Below are 15939 nucleotides of genomic sequence, written 5' to 3'. Positions count from 1 at the left end.
ATCCTTCGAGCGTTCGACCGATGCAGCGGTTGGGGGACGTGCCAGGATGTTCAAGACCTGGCGAGCGAGCGAAAAAGTTGCCTCCGGTGCGTTTAAATCGAGCCATAATCAACACCCCGGGGGCACTGCGCGAGTCCGGCCATCGGATCGCCGGCTCCTTGTAACTTGATAGCCCAGGCCATCGGGTAGAAGGGCTGCCCTTTTTTTTTTTGTTGGCTTTGCTCCCGCTGCCCGGTGTGCGCACGGTTGGCAATTACCAAAAATGAAGCACACAAATGCACCCGGACCACATTCCACGGTGGTGGTTTTCGCAATCAAACACGACGCTGACACTACGCCGCCGCCGACCGATCACTCGGCCGTTCGTTTTTCGTTGTGCGATCTCGGGTTTGCGATGCGCGAGATGGATCGGTTGGAAATGAAATAATCATACATTAAATTGCATTAAAATGTTATAATCGGGAACTTTGTGTGTCCGGGGATGGACGGTCGAGATGTGCAACCGAGAAGATGCAGCGCAGTAGGAGATGCAGACAGTAGGAGAACGTCCAAAGACCAAGTATAGCATTTGAGGCTGTGCAGACGGCCGGCAAGACGAGCAAGAACCGTACCAGACTGAACTGGAGTAGCGAATTGTGTGTGGAAAGGAAAGCGAGCAAGGAAAAAAACGGGCTAAAGAACGAAAAAAGCGTACGGAAAAATGTAACACGAACCACGAGGTAAGATAAGGCCCGGCCAAGAAGCGAACGCCGAAGAGGGCGAGATAGAACGAAACGGAAAGAAATACTTATTTATCGATCGACAAATGTTTTTATCTCAATTAGTGATGGTATAAATTAATGGTACACACTTTTGTGCCGTAATCGGAGACAGTGTGTCCGCTGCTTCCGTAAACAGCGAGAGGCTCGAGGCATTTTTGGGGACAGCAAACGGCAAGCCACCGCACCGCCGCCGGGCTAGCTGGTGGAATGCGTTCATCACCCGTTTCGGACGATGCGTAACTTTGTATTGCGCGCGACCGATCGTTCGGTGCGCGTGTGATATTGAAACGATTGAGCTCGCGGTAACGGCAGCGATCGCAAAATAGTTCGAGTGGTTTGGATTGATGAAGAAATTACAATTAAATTGGTTTTAATTTTCATTAAAACTAACTTTGCGAACTGATCCCGTTGATGGTCACCGGTATGATTTGCGATTGCAATCATGATCATCATTGGCCAGTAGCGTCACGTATCCAGTACCGTGGGATTCCGGCGGCGTCCAGTGGCGGCATCGGGCAGAAAGGAACCACCTTAACATCAATTATTGTCGCTGTCAATCGATGAGCAAGTAGTGTTTGTGCGACTCCCGATCTCCGGCAAGTGGTAGCGAGCGATTTTACGTCATTAATTTTCCCGTCTTTGACAAGCTTGCGAAGCCGACGGAGCTCAGTAGGGAAAATTAGCGATTTTCATCACGTACCGGTGAGTGGGCAATGTTTAAGCAAAACGGTTCTATTTTCCATGTTTTCCAGGCCCAGATGGACATGGCTTGCGCAATTGTGCATTTTTTTTCCCGAACAGTGTGGGAAAGCTGAGGAACTGGAACGCGGCTTTCCCACTCCCGGGAAAGGCTTCTCATTAGACTATACGCGAGAAAGTAACACAGAGCCTGGGTTCGTCGCTTTGGTCGGCTTTTAAGTCTGCACAGTGTGATTTTGACTTCTAACGTATTTGCGTACGAAAAAAAGAGGAACAAAACTTATGGGAAAGATTTTCTGCGTGGAAAAAAAAAAAATCTGCCTGGGAAAGACAGCGTATCAGTGTGAGACAAGCAGCAGCCGATAAGAGACAAATATGAGCAACACTTTAGAAACGCAGTCGCAAACACGGCGTCTACCGGTCCCGGGGTCAGGTTGTCAGCTGTAGCAAGCGAGCTATAATTGAGCCCCGATCAATTAGCTCATTATATAATTACATCGGTCCAGACCATAGCTCAGCTGTTGGTTGAAATTGAATAAATATTGACTAATACACACTTGCAGCAAGCCGACCGTTTAAGGAGGTCACATTGATCTGTGCTATGCGATGAGAGAGGGAGCAAAAAAAAGCACAATGTTTTTAATTCCAATCCTCCACAGTCTCATTGCTGGTCCAACGAAATCCAAACCGGGGCCACGGGCGAGAGCTGCCCGTCCAGCGCTCTGCTCGGTTTATTAATTATCATTTGAATTGGCTCATTTTAGCGACAAAATAATTATCGGCTGCGAGCTGTCAAGTGTCCGTAGCTGGAGGGCTTTTTCAACCACCGCAAACTGTCAGCACTGACTGTTTCTCGGAACAGCTTGTGCGAGTGTGAGACAAGTTGTGCTTTTTCTTGTTCACATGGATTAGATTAGTAGCGCGAGAAGCTGTTCGGAGACGTGAGGAAAAAATAGGTAAAAAGAGGAAAAACTACACTTTCAAAAATACTCATTATGTAACACGATATTAGTCGTAAAAAGAAACTACTCAAAATAATTTATATGAAACAACCGCGAAAACAACATCCCATCGAAAGGAACGGCGGGTTCGTCGCTTAACCGGCATACATCGCGCATAGAAGTCTTTCGTTCGTGCGTGCGCTTGCTTGCCGTTTTGCGGCCGTTACGCGCGCTAGACGATGCGGGTCTTTTGTTTTCGTGCTGGAATGAAGGAAATCTTGTATACACGCACGAAAATGGTTGCGTATCGTTATCATAGATAATGTGAAAACGGAGCGAGAGAGAGAGAGAGAGAGAGAGAGAGAATAAAGAGCTTTTTCTTCTATGGCACGGTTCGAAATCGCTTACTCCGTGGCGTGGTTGTTGCTATGGTGACGCAGCTACGGTGAGCAAATTAAACGCTGCAGCTATAATTGTGTGCCTTTTGTGCGCGTGTGTTGAAGCAGGGTGGGTTGCTGGTTGCCCTTTTGCGCGGGCTAATTATTATTAGATTATTAAAATTGAATTAACAGTACGAGTACGCTGGTAGGCGCCCAGGAAGAAGTAAATACTGCGCGCGCGCACACACACACACACGCAGGAATGTTACAGGAAGCGCGATGCTACAGACAAAAGGGCAGATAATTAATTACCCGTCGTACGATGGCGTCGAGTCGACCAGTTTTGTAGCGTTTAGAGCGCAAGCGCATCTAAAACCCGATCGCTTCAACCTACCCCCAAAAGCGACATCTAACCGTCACTGTTGTGTTGTGTGTGTTTTAGTTGCCTTCCTTCTTCTCAAATCGATTGTTTATAAAAGCAACGAGCCTTCACCGTTGTGTGTGTGTGTGTATGTGGGTAAAGATAATTGAGGAAGAGGCGTCGTTTGAGCCAAGGGCACAGAGCAATTAGGGTCCGATTGTAACAATTTAACTACAATTTAGCACACTATTCGAGCACGGCGTCAGGGCCCAGGGCTGGGAATGTCGTTCTTTATGCTTTTACAAACTTGTGTAATAATAAATGCATTCTCCCCCTCATCCTCCCACTTCTCACATGACAGACGCCCGGCCGCCCGCTCATTGCTCACACCGGAAAACGAACGGTACGAGAACAACGAGAACTGTCTGGTGCAATTAATGCACCGCACCAGGACCGAATGTGCAGGTACAAATTGTCATTGATCTCCACGGCCGTTGCTCGGATCGGCGAGCGGTGCAACATTAAGCCCCATTTGCGGGGCACGTCATATGTGAAATGAAACGCAAACACACCGACGCCTCCCGTGATCTTCGTCAACCCGGGGCGCAATAAAGTTTGAGCGCGTGATTAATTCGTTGGCTCGATGCGCTTTGGAATCGGATGGCAGGCAGCTGATGCATACGTAATGGAGAGAACTTGTTTGACAGTAGATGATGGTGTGGCAGAGCGACAAATATGATTAACAAAATTACAGACGATTGGCGATGGGCAGAGTGAGCGGACCGACCGAGCGGTCGATCTGTTATCCCGAAGGAGTGACATAAATGTGGCGATAATTTGACAAGGCGCCGACTGCCTTGGGCTGTCCTCCGGCTCTCGCTGCATTTTATACCAACCCTCGATTCGATTGAGCGAAATGGAGTGGAAAAGTAAAGAAAAGAAGGGAATCGCAGTTCGCTCAGTGTTTTCTTCGGTCGGCGATAAAAGTTTAATTAGTTTTTACTCGCGCTGAACCGAACATGCTGGATCATTAAAGGAGGGTCGAGCGATTGCGAAAAACAAAAACGCGCCCCGGGCTCGTATCGATCAAGATCGCGCGTAACGAATGCGTAAAAATAACGATCAGCACTGATATCGGGAGTTTGGTCCCGGGTGCATTGGGCCACATGATTAATCTTTCTTTCCTCTCCTCTGTGAGTGATCGTCAGCCCAAGCATGATGAGATTGTTTATTGGTTTTATGCTCTTATGTTTTGGGGGGTGTTTTATGTCCAGTCACACAAACGGTGTGGTGGTTCATTGAGTTAATTTCAATCTGATCGTTGAAGGTACAATCGAAAATCAATAATGCGAGCTCGCGACCATTTCGGGATCAGTTGTCCGCTCGAAGCAGGGAGCGTCAATCAAACGGGTCGTCGCATCACGTATCGACGTATCCCGCAGGGTGGCATTAATGTATCGCCCACAAGCGCCCCCGTCGAAATTGAGTGATTAAAACATTGAGCCTCCCGTTTCGGTCCTCGGTCGAAGCGTAACGTTGCGCACACAGCAAGCGAAAAGTCGAGTCGTAAAATCTGGGGACACAAAACAAACCGGGCAAAACACAAACCGAAACACATGTCGATCGCGGACCGTTGATGGATTCATTCGTGTGATTGTAAGCTGTTTTGGGAGTCTTTCCCTTTGGGGCGCGTCCTTTTCCCTTTGCAGAGTGTGCAGATAAACCTGTTGTCTGGGTGTGGATTGAGTGTTTGTGTGCGGTTGTCCACGCAACCGTGTGCTCTCACCATCAGACGCCGGAGGCACGTCCGCTGTGTCTGGAAAATTTGAGACACGATTAATTCATGAATTTCAGCCTCAAAGAGCTGCCCTGAATCCAGTCGTCTAACGCAAGAATTTGTGCAATTTGTTTGCAATTTAGCTGCAATATTGCTCGGGTCAGCTCGGGAGTCGTTTGCCGTTGCATTGTTGGAATAAGTTTAGGCTTGGGTTTTTTAATCATGCTGGTTCAAACGATTGAGACATTAGTTGTCGCATGGTTTTCTTATTAAAGCACCGTGAGGTTTTTTTGTTTGTTTTGCAGCGATTGGGAATGAAGTGATACCTGTAGCAGAGGAATCGTTTTAATTGGCAACATACTCTGGCGCCAAATATTGCAAAAGAAACACAGCCCAAGAAGCAGTTCCAATAAAACAGGAAACAACCCGCGATATAATCATCGGTTGTTAATAGTGGTTCAGTGGCTGCCTTTTTGTGTGCGCCGCTCTTAATTACTAATTCAACGTGTTTATGCAAGAAAATTGCACCGACCGGGGTTGGGCGGTGGATAGGAATCGGAAGACTGATTAGACACTAGAGCTAGGGGCTGCATCTCGCGGCTAGCCTGGCGAGAGATCTTTTTTTTGTTCGTCGAGTGGTTTTATTACACTCGTTAATGAGAATTTTTGCAGCCGTGCGGTGTTTCCAAGTGTTGATTGAAAGTGAGATTGGCCCATCCGGAGGTGCACCGTGAGTGGGAAGATGTAATGGCCGTGCTGTCCTTCCTGCCCTGTTCCTGGGGAGCTTTCCGGGGGAAGAGCGCATTATTGGGTGGAGCCCATAATATCGGCCGGCCCGTGGTCTTGTAACCATGACCCGCATACGTAATTGTGTAAACGGTAATTTGCAATTTCCGTTTGATACTTTTGCTCCGCTCTTTTTGTGTGTGTGTGTGGGGGGGTTGCATATGAAATGAAAGAAATATTTAATGAAAGCTCTCCCAGTCCTCAGGTTGTATGGTGGTAAGGCTACTGCTACTCCCGCTAGAAGCACAAGGGAAATAGGTTGGTGATAAAAAAAGCAGGCGAATGATGTTTTATTACCGTCGCTGGCCGGTGGTCCGGTAGTCCTTAATCATACGCAGCCGGTAGCTTTATTATGTACTCCCTTTTTTGGGTTGATCGTGTGAGAGAAGCCAGTAGAGAGCAAAACGAAAGAGAGGGAGAAAAAGAGAAGTAAAGAGTGATGAAAAACACCTCTTCCTTCCTTGTCTCATAAATCACTTGTCTAGTTAAACTGATCGCTCGCTGTTGAAAAGCAGTCACAAAAAAGGGGAGAAACAAATATTTACCACAATAACTTCAATCACATAAAGCAAAATAGCTCCTGCACCGACGAATACCCAGGAGAATCCCGCGTGCTGGGTGCAGAAATTATGCAGCCCAAAAGGGGTTTTGGATCGTTACGGGTTACGATCGTACGGGTGCTCTTTCGGACGAGTATTTACTGCCTTTCGCCACAGCTTGATGAGCAGCGTCGGGCGAGAAAATTTTGCTGAAAATTCTTTTGCTCCACTTCCACTTCCCCGTGAGCTGTGAGCCACGGGAATTGCGTTCTGTCATTAGCTGCGTGCGTTTAAATTAAACGCAGCCCCATACCCGTACCTGTTGCAACTAAGTAGCGGTAGGTTGGAATGCATTCCTTGGTACGACGGTTTTGTTTGTGCCCTCCGGACGCTGACGGGCCGTTTTCTTCCATTTCCACCCCGGTTTGTGAATGAATGGCAGTGATCGGGTGGCTTCACGTTCACGTGGGCTACATTTTCACGTTGGTCTAATAAAGGTAATTATGAAGCAGTAGTTTGTTAGTGCAGAAGCAGCCATCCTGCTTGGTGCTCATACGTTGCAGTGTGTGGGATCGCCGCCTGGCACAATGATCGGCACATTTGTGGAAAATGAACTTAATTTGAACTAGTTATTAAAAACAAGGCACAATTTTTAGTTCTATTTGACTTTTCATCACATAATTTAAAAAATAAACATCCGTTGGTTTTATTGCATTGATGTTTTGAAATATTATTTACAGTGTGTGACTTAGGTTTAGGTGCATTATGTTTGAAACTAAAATAAAGAAAAAAAATATCTTCCTTACTTCACAGAGTTACTTTGGAAGAGTGTATTTTAATGTAGAGAATATTAAGATGGTCCTATTGTTTTTTCCTTCACTGTAAAATGTCTTTAATGACTAAGCCCCTGCGCGAGAGATTTGATCTCACGAATCCTCCCTCATACGATCGCTTATAAATAGGTGTAAAATATACAAATTTTGAAATAAAGTACAATGATTCTAAACGAGTAGAATCATCCGTTCACAACTAATAGGTAGGATAAGCACTAGTTTGTTACGAGCATGTTCCGAACAAGAAACCAAACCTTATCTTCACCGCTACCTGGTACTGGTAAAACGCCACCAGTCGCATTGCGTGCCATGCAACGTGTCCGTAACGAGGCAGGAATGAGAAGATTCACAAATTGACCGACAGCCCGTTATTGGACAGGTGAATACTCTCCGGCTAGCTCGCGTCCCTCGTCCAGCGAACAAATGGAAGATACACATGCACGCGGGATGCAAGTGTGCAATTGCACCGCATCACGACGACTGGACCGTTTGAAGAAGTGTAGTGCAGCACGAGAAAAAAAACACACGAATGATTGAGGGATGAAGCGGCTACAAGACCAGACAATCCTGGCAACTGAAGCCCAGGTTAGGTGTAATTGAATGTGACAGCTATTCATTTTAATTTACGATCTGGCGTTCTGCGATCCTGCGACTGCCCGGTGCTGCTGCTGCGTACACTCCCTTTTGCAACATTGTACCACTTTCACCCGTTTTGCGTCGCGCCGGCTGCGGTTTAGCTCGTCAAAATATTTCCCCGAAGGTCAATTACCGGCTCCGTTATCAATTAGTGGCACGATTTTGCATTGCACCAACTGATCCTTTCTATCGGCAGGATGAAGCTGTACCTTGCTGCGTTATTTTTTGTTTGGTTGACGAACAGTTGGACGGGATTAGGGAGCCGAAGGTCACAGGCGTTCAGTGCTTCCATACGCCCTTCGGATATCGTTATCCCGATCGGGATGGATGAGCGTGTTACGATCCCGGTCGCTCGACCGCTCGCTCGCTTGATCCCGCTCCGTATGGCCTAAGCCTGTAATCAGTGGTAATTAAGGTTTCTTTTTTTGCTTTCATGTCTGTATCTCTCCGTACGCAGCTCGGTACGTGCAAGGAAATGCAAACGGAATCGCATTGTAACACATCGATGATATTTGTTACCATTCCCTCCCCTTTTTTGTTCCCCCCCACCCATTCATACACACGCACAGCGAATATTGAAAACTAATTAAATTAACATTCAACATTAACCGGCACCAGGCTGCCAGGCTGAAGGAAGCCAGGAGGGGTTTCGGTTCACGTCCGTTGCATCGCACATCGGATCCATCCATCAGCGGGATACGTGCGTGTTCGGTTGCCGGGAGCTGTTAGGTCGCGAAATCCACACACTCACACACACACACACAAACCCGGCCGGGTGTTATTATCGGTTGCCTTTTTGCACCGGGATGGATCAGAAGCAGAAATGTAGCAAAAAATTGCATTGCCGCACTGCACGATAATAATGTTTTCGAATGGAGCTGGTGCCTGTTTTGGTGAACATTGTGTTGCTGTCATGTTGCACTGGGTATGATATCCATCTTGCGCACATTGTGTTGTAAAAGAGGGGGGGAGGGTTTGTACCAGCCAAACTGTGTGGATCTATCAAGCGACGAGCCTACTGCGACGAACGATCAGTAAGCATGTGTCAAACAAATACAATAACAGAGGGCCCGATATTTGTTTGTGATACGATCACCGTCGTCTGCATTAAGACGCACATACTCTCGACCAAAGCCATTACTTTCACAAAACACTCTATTTGTAGCAGAACGGTTCCGCGTTCTTATCTGCCGCACCCGGGAGAGAAAGTCATTACGCACGACGAGGGGGCTAGTATGTTTGTACTTTTTGTTCCATTTTACTACTGGAGCTGATGACCGTTTTGCGATGCCGGCAATGACTTAAACGCTATAATTAGGAATCGTAAAAAAAGATCCGGCCGGAGAGGGCCATCCAACTATTCTTCGGTTGCAAATACGTGGTGAGACTACGTAACTAATGTTGCTGCTAGTACCACTCAATAGGTGCATCCTTTTTGATCGGCTCAGCTGTACATTAATGCCCTTTTGTGGCGATCCTTTGCTGCCGTTATTGTTTTGCGTACGTTTAATAGTTTCTTCACGTGCTGAATAAATGATGATATTAAATTACACAAAATTAGCACCCTTAAGAGCGTAACTGCGTTGTTGTTTTTAAACTCAGAGATACTCTTTTCTGGATGAAGGTTAAAAAGAGATGTTGTAGTGTATTTTAATCGCTCTCAACGGACATCTTAACGAGCAGATAAGCTGCCTTTAGCAACAGGTCTAATTAGAAAAAAGAAGTGAACAGAGCTACGATCCCCTAAATTAACCTAACGGCTTATTTATGCCGATCGATGTCTCTTCGATCGAATCCATCCATCAATCTGGTTCTCCCACACCCTCGACCGACCGACCGAGCGAGAGAGACAAATTGAATTTTCATCAGCATAAATCAAGCCACTTTACGAGCCAACAGCCATCACGTCTTGGCCCCGGGACGAAGGGACATCCGCCCCTTTTAGAGCGGGTGCGGACACAATCAAGAACTTCCATTATCAACCGAACACCATGTCGGACGGGGCAGGTTGATAACAACCCCCGTAGCAAACGCTAAACAAACTCATAAAAAACCCCGCAGCTTGATTAACAATCATAAATTTTCCCATCAAGATTAGCTGGTTGATTACTGGAGGCGCGTCGATTCCTTGCGTCGATCGCAGAGCTCGCTCTCACTTCTGGCAGTTGAAATCGTCGTGGAGATGATGCAAATCGAATGATTTACAACGAACGACGGATCAATTGGCTGCAAAATTGAATTATTCCCCAGCCACACACCTTTGCTCGCGCTGTTCGAGCTCGTTTGTGAGCTGGGGCTACAATGTTGGTCGATGCAAGGCAACTAATTACTGCTTGACTCACGCCATCAAGTGATCGGAAGGTCAGCAGCATCCGGACTGTTGACGTGCCTTAATCTAATCAGGTCCTTTTGCCAACACATCAGAGATTAAAGTTGACTTCGATCATCGATCGGAAAAGGGAAGGTACGTTCGGTGCATGCTATGATTAAATTAATTAATTTGAGCTCAACTTCATCTACTGCATCTCGCGAGTCTCGGCAACGAATCGGTGGGGAGACACACAATGCCGATGATGATGATGACGTTTTTTGCCGTTTTTGGTGCGGCGTGTGCTCTAGCTCGCGCGTAACAGAAATGGAAAAATTCAATCAACTTTTACAGCCCGAGGTACATGGGGCCGGATCATTAACGATCGCAGCGATTGTCGTACGCGATGACGCGTCGCGTGCGTTTTTTTTTCTTTCTTTCATTGAACCAGAAGTGTCAGTCGATGAAGCTCGATGAGTTCCTGAAGAGAAGTGTTCCTTCCGCTTTTCTCGAACGATTCTCGCAGACAAGATGCGTGTAAATGGAGTGCGTTAGTGACAGTTTGACAGGCTAAACTACACGCCAGAATGTCACACACACTCCTTTGGTTGGCGGTTTAACAATTACCTTCAATCAGAGCTACACAGGCCGGCGTGAGTGACAAGTGAGTGTAATTCATTTTCAATGCTGGTGAGTTCATTGTTCATCCTACTTCATTTATGGTGTTAATTATAGAGCTTTAACACAAAAAAGCAACATTGGAACGTAGTTTTGATTTGCTTTACATGAAACGGCTAGCTGCAATTGCACAGCTGTAACTCCCTTAATCAAATCATCCACACATGCGCATTGTACGGCTTAATGCAATCGGTTCGCTGCAAGCGGATGAATCAGAACACTCCCAACATTGCCAACCTCGTTCGTTGGAATTCCAATTTCACGTTATGAGTGGAATTTATGACATTCGTCGAGCTGCCGACCAAAGACCGGATCGTACTGCACACGGCTAACAAGTACATTTCTGCTGTTGTCTGCGACCCTCACCGGATGACCAGTGCATTGTGCAGTGCAGGGGTTGTGCATCGGCTTGTTCCGCTCGTCATCGTAGCTCGATTAATCCCACCAACGGCTGGAATGATTCAACAGCCAACGATCAGTGCGCCAACAACAGAGAGAGAGAGAGAGAGAGATAAAAATTAAATCACAATTAATTAAATTACATGACGCAAGGTTTTTTTTTTCTACCTGTTCACACACTCTCACACGTCCACACGGGCTACCATGCTTGCTTGCGGTGGACAATCAATCCACCAGATTCCGAGGCGAGGCTAATGGGAAGCAAAGAATCTCACTTAGAGATTGCGAAAAAAACCTGCAACCTCATTGATGGAGCTCGCTTGTTGCACCTGCAACGACCAGGAAGATCGCGATGCGATGTGGCGACGGTTGCAAATAATTGTTAATTTAAATTTAGAGCTAGATTGAGATGGAAATTCCGGGTGTCGTTTTCGGGGAAAAGGGAAGCAGCTTTTTTTTTGCTTCTTTGCCTTGCAGGATACGATCGGGATCTTTCAGTAGCAGTCGGTAAAAAAGCACACCGGGAAAAGACGATAATGAATGGGCGAGTGAGCGTGACTCGTCCGAAACCGATGGCGGTACACAATGGGAAGTGCATTGTCACCGGTGGACCTCATTTGCGGCCGTGTCATGCGAAATGCGTTCATTCACATGTTGTGGTGGTGGGTTTTACATTGCGGAAGCTATTTAATGATTTAACACGACACCTCGCGGGACAGCCTTTTTTAACATCACACCGCAACACGCCAATGACCTCGGGATGAAGTTATACGAGCGTGAGTGAGGTTTCATGATAAATATACGGGCTTTTTTTCTAAGCAGTGAAGCTATTCCCCACGTTGTCAGTAAACTTTACAAATCAAATCAAACGAATCGAATGGTCGGGTAGATCGCGCCCGACCAGACGGCAGAAATCCGGTTTCTGTCCGACGAACCCCACTCGCAGTGAGTGTACAGATTTGGGGTGCAACTATTTCGCAAACTGACAAGATTGGCCCCACGGGACCCTGTCACGGGACCGAAATGGAGCAGTGGTACGCATCGGAATCTGGCTCTCGAGGGCAGCACGCCTCAACCCGATCGATCAATCGATCGTTATACACGCCTGGACTTAAAATGCGCATACCGTGCGCACAGGCACAACACAAGCACACGAGGAAGCTTCTTTTATTGTGAAAAAAGGAGCTTTAAAATAGCAGTTGAAGTGTAGCGTTTGCAGTTTCGGATTGGAGATGGTTGATGGATGCTTCCCGTCTGGTTTGTCGCGCGGCATTCCACGAGCCGCGTACCACACGCCCGGTAGATTTAGCGAGAAAATAATGTCAATCGCTGGCGGGGAGCGTGGAGGTTTGAGCGATACTGTGACAGCCACATACCAGCACCAGCACATCCTTGCTGTTGACTTGTTTACTTGACTTAGGCATTGGGACGCTCAGCTATGCCGGCAATGAAATAATGATCCCGAACCGATCGGCTCACGTGCGTTTTGCAGCGGCAGCAGGTACATGCGTTTTACCTTCTACTTTATTAGCTTCATTGAGTTGACGTGCAAGCATCGGGCGGAATGTCGGTGCAAATGTCAGTGCGTTACAATTAAATGAAGGTAATTTTTTAATTTTCCTACGAAGGTTCGTCGCTTGCCGTCTAATTGAGCACTTTTGATCGATATGGATTCTCTTCTCGCTAGCAAGTGGTTCTCTTTCTCACTCTCTCTCTCTCTTTGCTCCTATCGTTGCCGCCGGTAGTGGTATATTTAGCAAATGAATAAAATATTATAAAAAAAATCTTCCGGGCGGTACCCGGTTCGATTGGTGCTTTTGAAGGGTTTATTTTGCTTTATCGTACCGTACCGATCTTAACAAGAAAATCGAGAAAAGTGGGTAAAATAATTACATTAGCCATTATTTCATCTTACCTGAATGAGTTATTCGCTGCCCGGCTTGTATTCTCCTTAGTAGAACAATTCGCTCCTCCGTCTGACAAATGCATAATCTGACAAGGTTCTATTAAATGCTTCTCGGTTCGAATTGGGCTTCCACTGCTCGCCGGAGAATGCGCAGATTATCAGTAAGTAATATGAAATGTCCGGTATTACTAATTTCATTACCTCCTACCGTTTGTGTGGGTAGGGTGCAGCTTAAGATAGCTCCAAGGGGAGAAGCCAGGCATGTGCCAATAAAAGCAGGAGTTGCTACCGACCGAGAAGGAATTTGCCCTGTGGTTGTTCGGCTGGTCGGAAACACACTCACTTATCAGGGACCGAATCAGACATAACAATCCTTGCTCCTACGAGAGGAAACAAAAACAAAAAACAAAACACCGGGCCGAGACTTCCAACGCATCGTTCGTCCTGTGCGATGCGTTCCGCACAGAAGTGCGCACACCAATAATGATACTTCAATTTTTAATTATCGATAACAACCGAGCGGTTGTGCTGCTGAAAAGCGCAGCAGAAGATCACTTCGTGGAAGGAAAATAAAACTTCCCGAAAAAAAAAAACAGGGAAGCGAGTCACGTTAGCGCTGGAAATCAGCGCCGTGTCTTGTTGCTGCTTCAGCCTCGTTGCAGACTCCAAACAGGAAAAAAAACCTCAAGCAGCAGAAGCCGATCTTATCGGTTCTAGTTAAATGTTATTAAACTTTTTCCACACCCCTTGAAATGTCTTTTTCGCTTTGTGGTTGTTGTCGTGTCAGGCATTCCGAATGCGTACGCAGATCCTGTGAAAATGAATGAAAAACGATCGATCGAGCAACCGGGCAGCACAAGAGCATCCCCTTCCCCAACCCGATCGTGCTACAGGACAAACGGTGATCTTGTTAATTTATTTTAATTAAAAATTCATAAACAAGATGTAGTTCTGCTTGCCGGTGCGCCGGCTTTGCCCTTTCTGGCGTGCCTTGAGCAAGGATCGCACGCGCTCACATCTTTGCCGACGATGGGCTCACAGCACATGGCCCGATCCGCAGAAGGTGCAACCAGTCGAGCACTGATCGATTTCCTCGATAACTTAACTTTAATTTCGCTGAAGAAAGAGAGCTGTTTTCGTTGATAGGGTATTGGGATGTTAATGGAAAAAAGGTGCGTCTGCCGAAATTATCACTCGGTTCGTGAGGACCCGCGACGATTTCTCGTCAAAATGATTCAAAACTAATTCCCATTTAATATTAAAAGTTAGCTATTTTAGGTCCAAAACTAAACCTTTCACCATCAATCGGTCCCATTACTGCGCTGGGGTCATTTTGAGCGACCTTTCGCTGACCAAACATGCTCGCCAGACATGGATTTATCTTATCCAATCGAAACGCGCTCTGCAGCCGGGGCAATCGGAACAGCTTACAGCCGGTGCCAAGACGAATTACTTGCATGTCGCGCCTGATGCTCGATAGTTCGCCTCGATAAAACAGAAATCTGGTCAAGGTTGGTGCGGCTTTGCTCCGATGGAGATTTGCAACGCACCGATGTTGCTGTTTGTGTAGCAGCTAATGAACGCAACACTCGGTCCGCCGATCGACACGTCTTGTCCCGACCGGGGGCATTGATTTAATTAAGAAATAAAACTCGTACGCTGACTGCCGCTAGGATGTAGACAATGTTGTCCGATCAGAGTGATCGCTTTATCAGCAAATTCTCCAGACAGTTGTACACAGCTTGGAGGTGGTTTTTCGTTTAGAAAGAAAACAAAAACTACAAGCTGAGATTAAAAAGTGTTTTTTATTTTAAAAGTGCACACAAACATAATTTAATTTACACGGTAAGCCGAGGCCCGGGCAATTTGCTTTGAGGAACAGTAAAAATGTACGTTCAAAGTGATCCTCAACTTCCCAGCCACCGACACCAGTCCGTCGGACATTGCCCGGTACGAAAATTCAATATCCATTTTAATGACGTTCGTTACAGAAAATTACAATTATTAGTATTTAATTTTCATTATTAAATAAAATCGATTCGGAGAAAATCGGACCGTGGCTTCCTGTGCAGCTTGCTTCCATGGGGCATCTATACCAATCTTATCTTATCTTTTCGATCGCGATCGTGCGATGATGAAGGCGATGATAAGATTTCGGCACAGCACCGAGGAAGCAAAAATATAATCACAATACTAATAAACGTAATCATTATTATTAACGCAATTATGATAATCATTTCGGTTCACACTTGTACGCGGTATTCGAAGGGCGCGAGAGCAAGCAAGTGGAAAGTACACGAATTTTGGCGCTTGAGTGTGGGGCGACTTCTATTGGAATCTGGCGAGCGGGAAAAGCCTTTTTTGTGTGACCTTGTGAAGCAATTGATCCTTGCATCGTCCGGTCGTCCGGTGGCAATTAACGGGCATTTTCGCGGGCTTCTTTCGTTCAAGAATCGTCCAAAGAATTGCTCGCCCGAGTTTTGACATCCTTATATAGAAAGGCTTCCTTCACTTGGCTCGGTCAACTCCCGCGGGAACAGAACTCCAAACATAGCTGCCACCAGAGAAAATGCATTGGCCAGTAGCAAAAACTAGACCCCTCTCCGTGTTGGGTAGCATCAATTACTGCTACACTCCATAAATAATTAAGTCTGTAAATGAACTCGCAGGCTGGGGAGATTTGCGAGCAACGGGCGTAAGAACGATCTTCACGGTAATTTCCGTTGCCTTGCTTGCACGTCCTTTCCTGGCTCGAGCTGGCTGACAGGTTCGGGGCGCTTCTAGGCGAACTGCAACACGGCACAGCAACTAGAGCTAGTTGCTGCAGAAGTTTGCAAGTTTGCTGCTGTGGTTGCGGTGAAGTTGAGTTGAGGGCTTTTTTTTACTGTTGCTGTTGTTTACTCGACTCCGAATAGTCGTTTTTCTCATTTAACAC

General features: G+C 46.5%; 1 protein-coding gene across 2 annotated transcripts in view; it reads left to right on the top strand.

The window, feature by feature from the left end:
- Positions 1-15939, top strand: part of LOC118513870 (homeobox protein aristaless) — a 61375-nt gene that overhangs the window by 25642 nt on the left and 19794 nt on the right. The gene's annotated exons all lie outside the window — the stretch shown is intronic.

This window comes from Anopheles stephensi, chromosome 3 (assembly GCF_013141755.1).
Source record: "Anopheles stephensi strain Indian chromosome 3, UCI_ANSTEP_V1.0, whole genome shotgun sequence".
In the NCBI taxonomy this organism is placed as follows: Eukaryota; Metazoa; Arthropoda; class Insecta; order Diptera; family Culicidae; genus Anopheles; species Anopheles stephensi.
The sequence above is the reverse complement of the archived record's forward strand: the minus strand, read 5'-3'. Positions and strand labels throughout refer to the sequence as shown.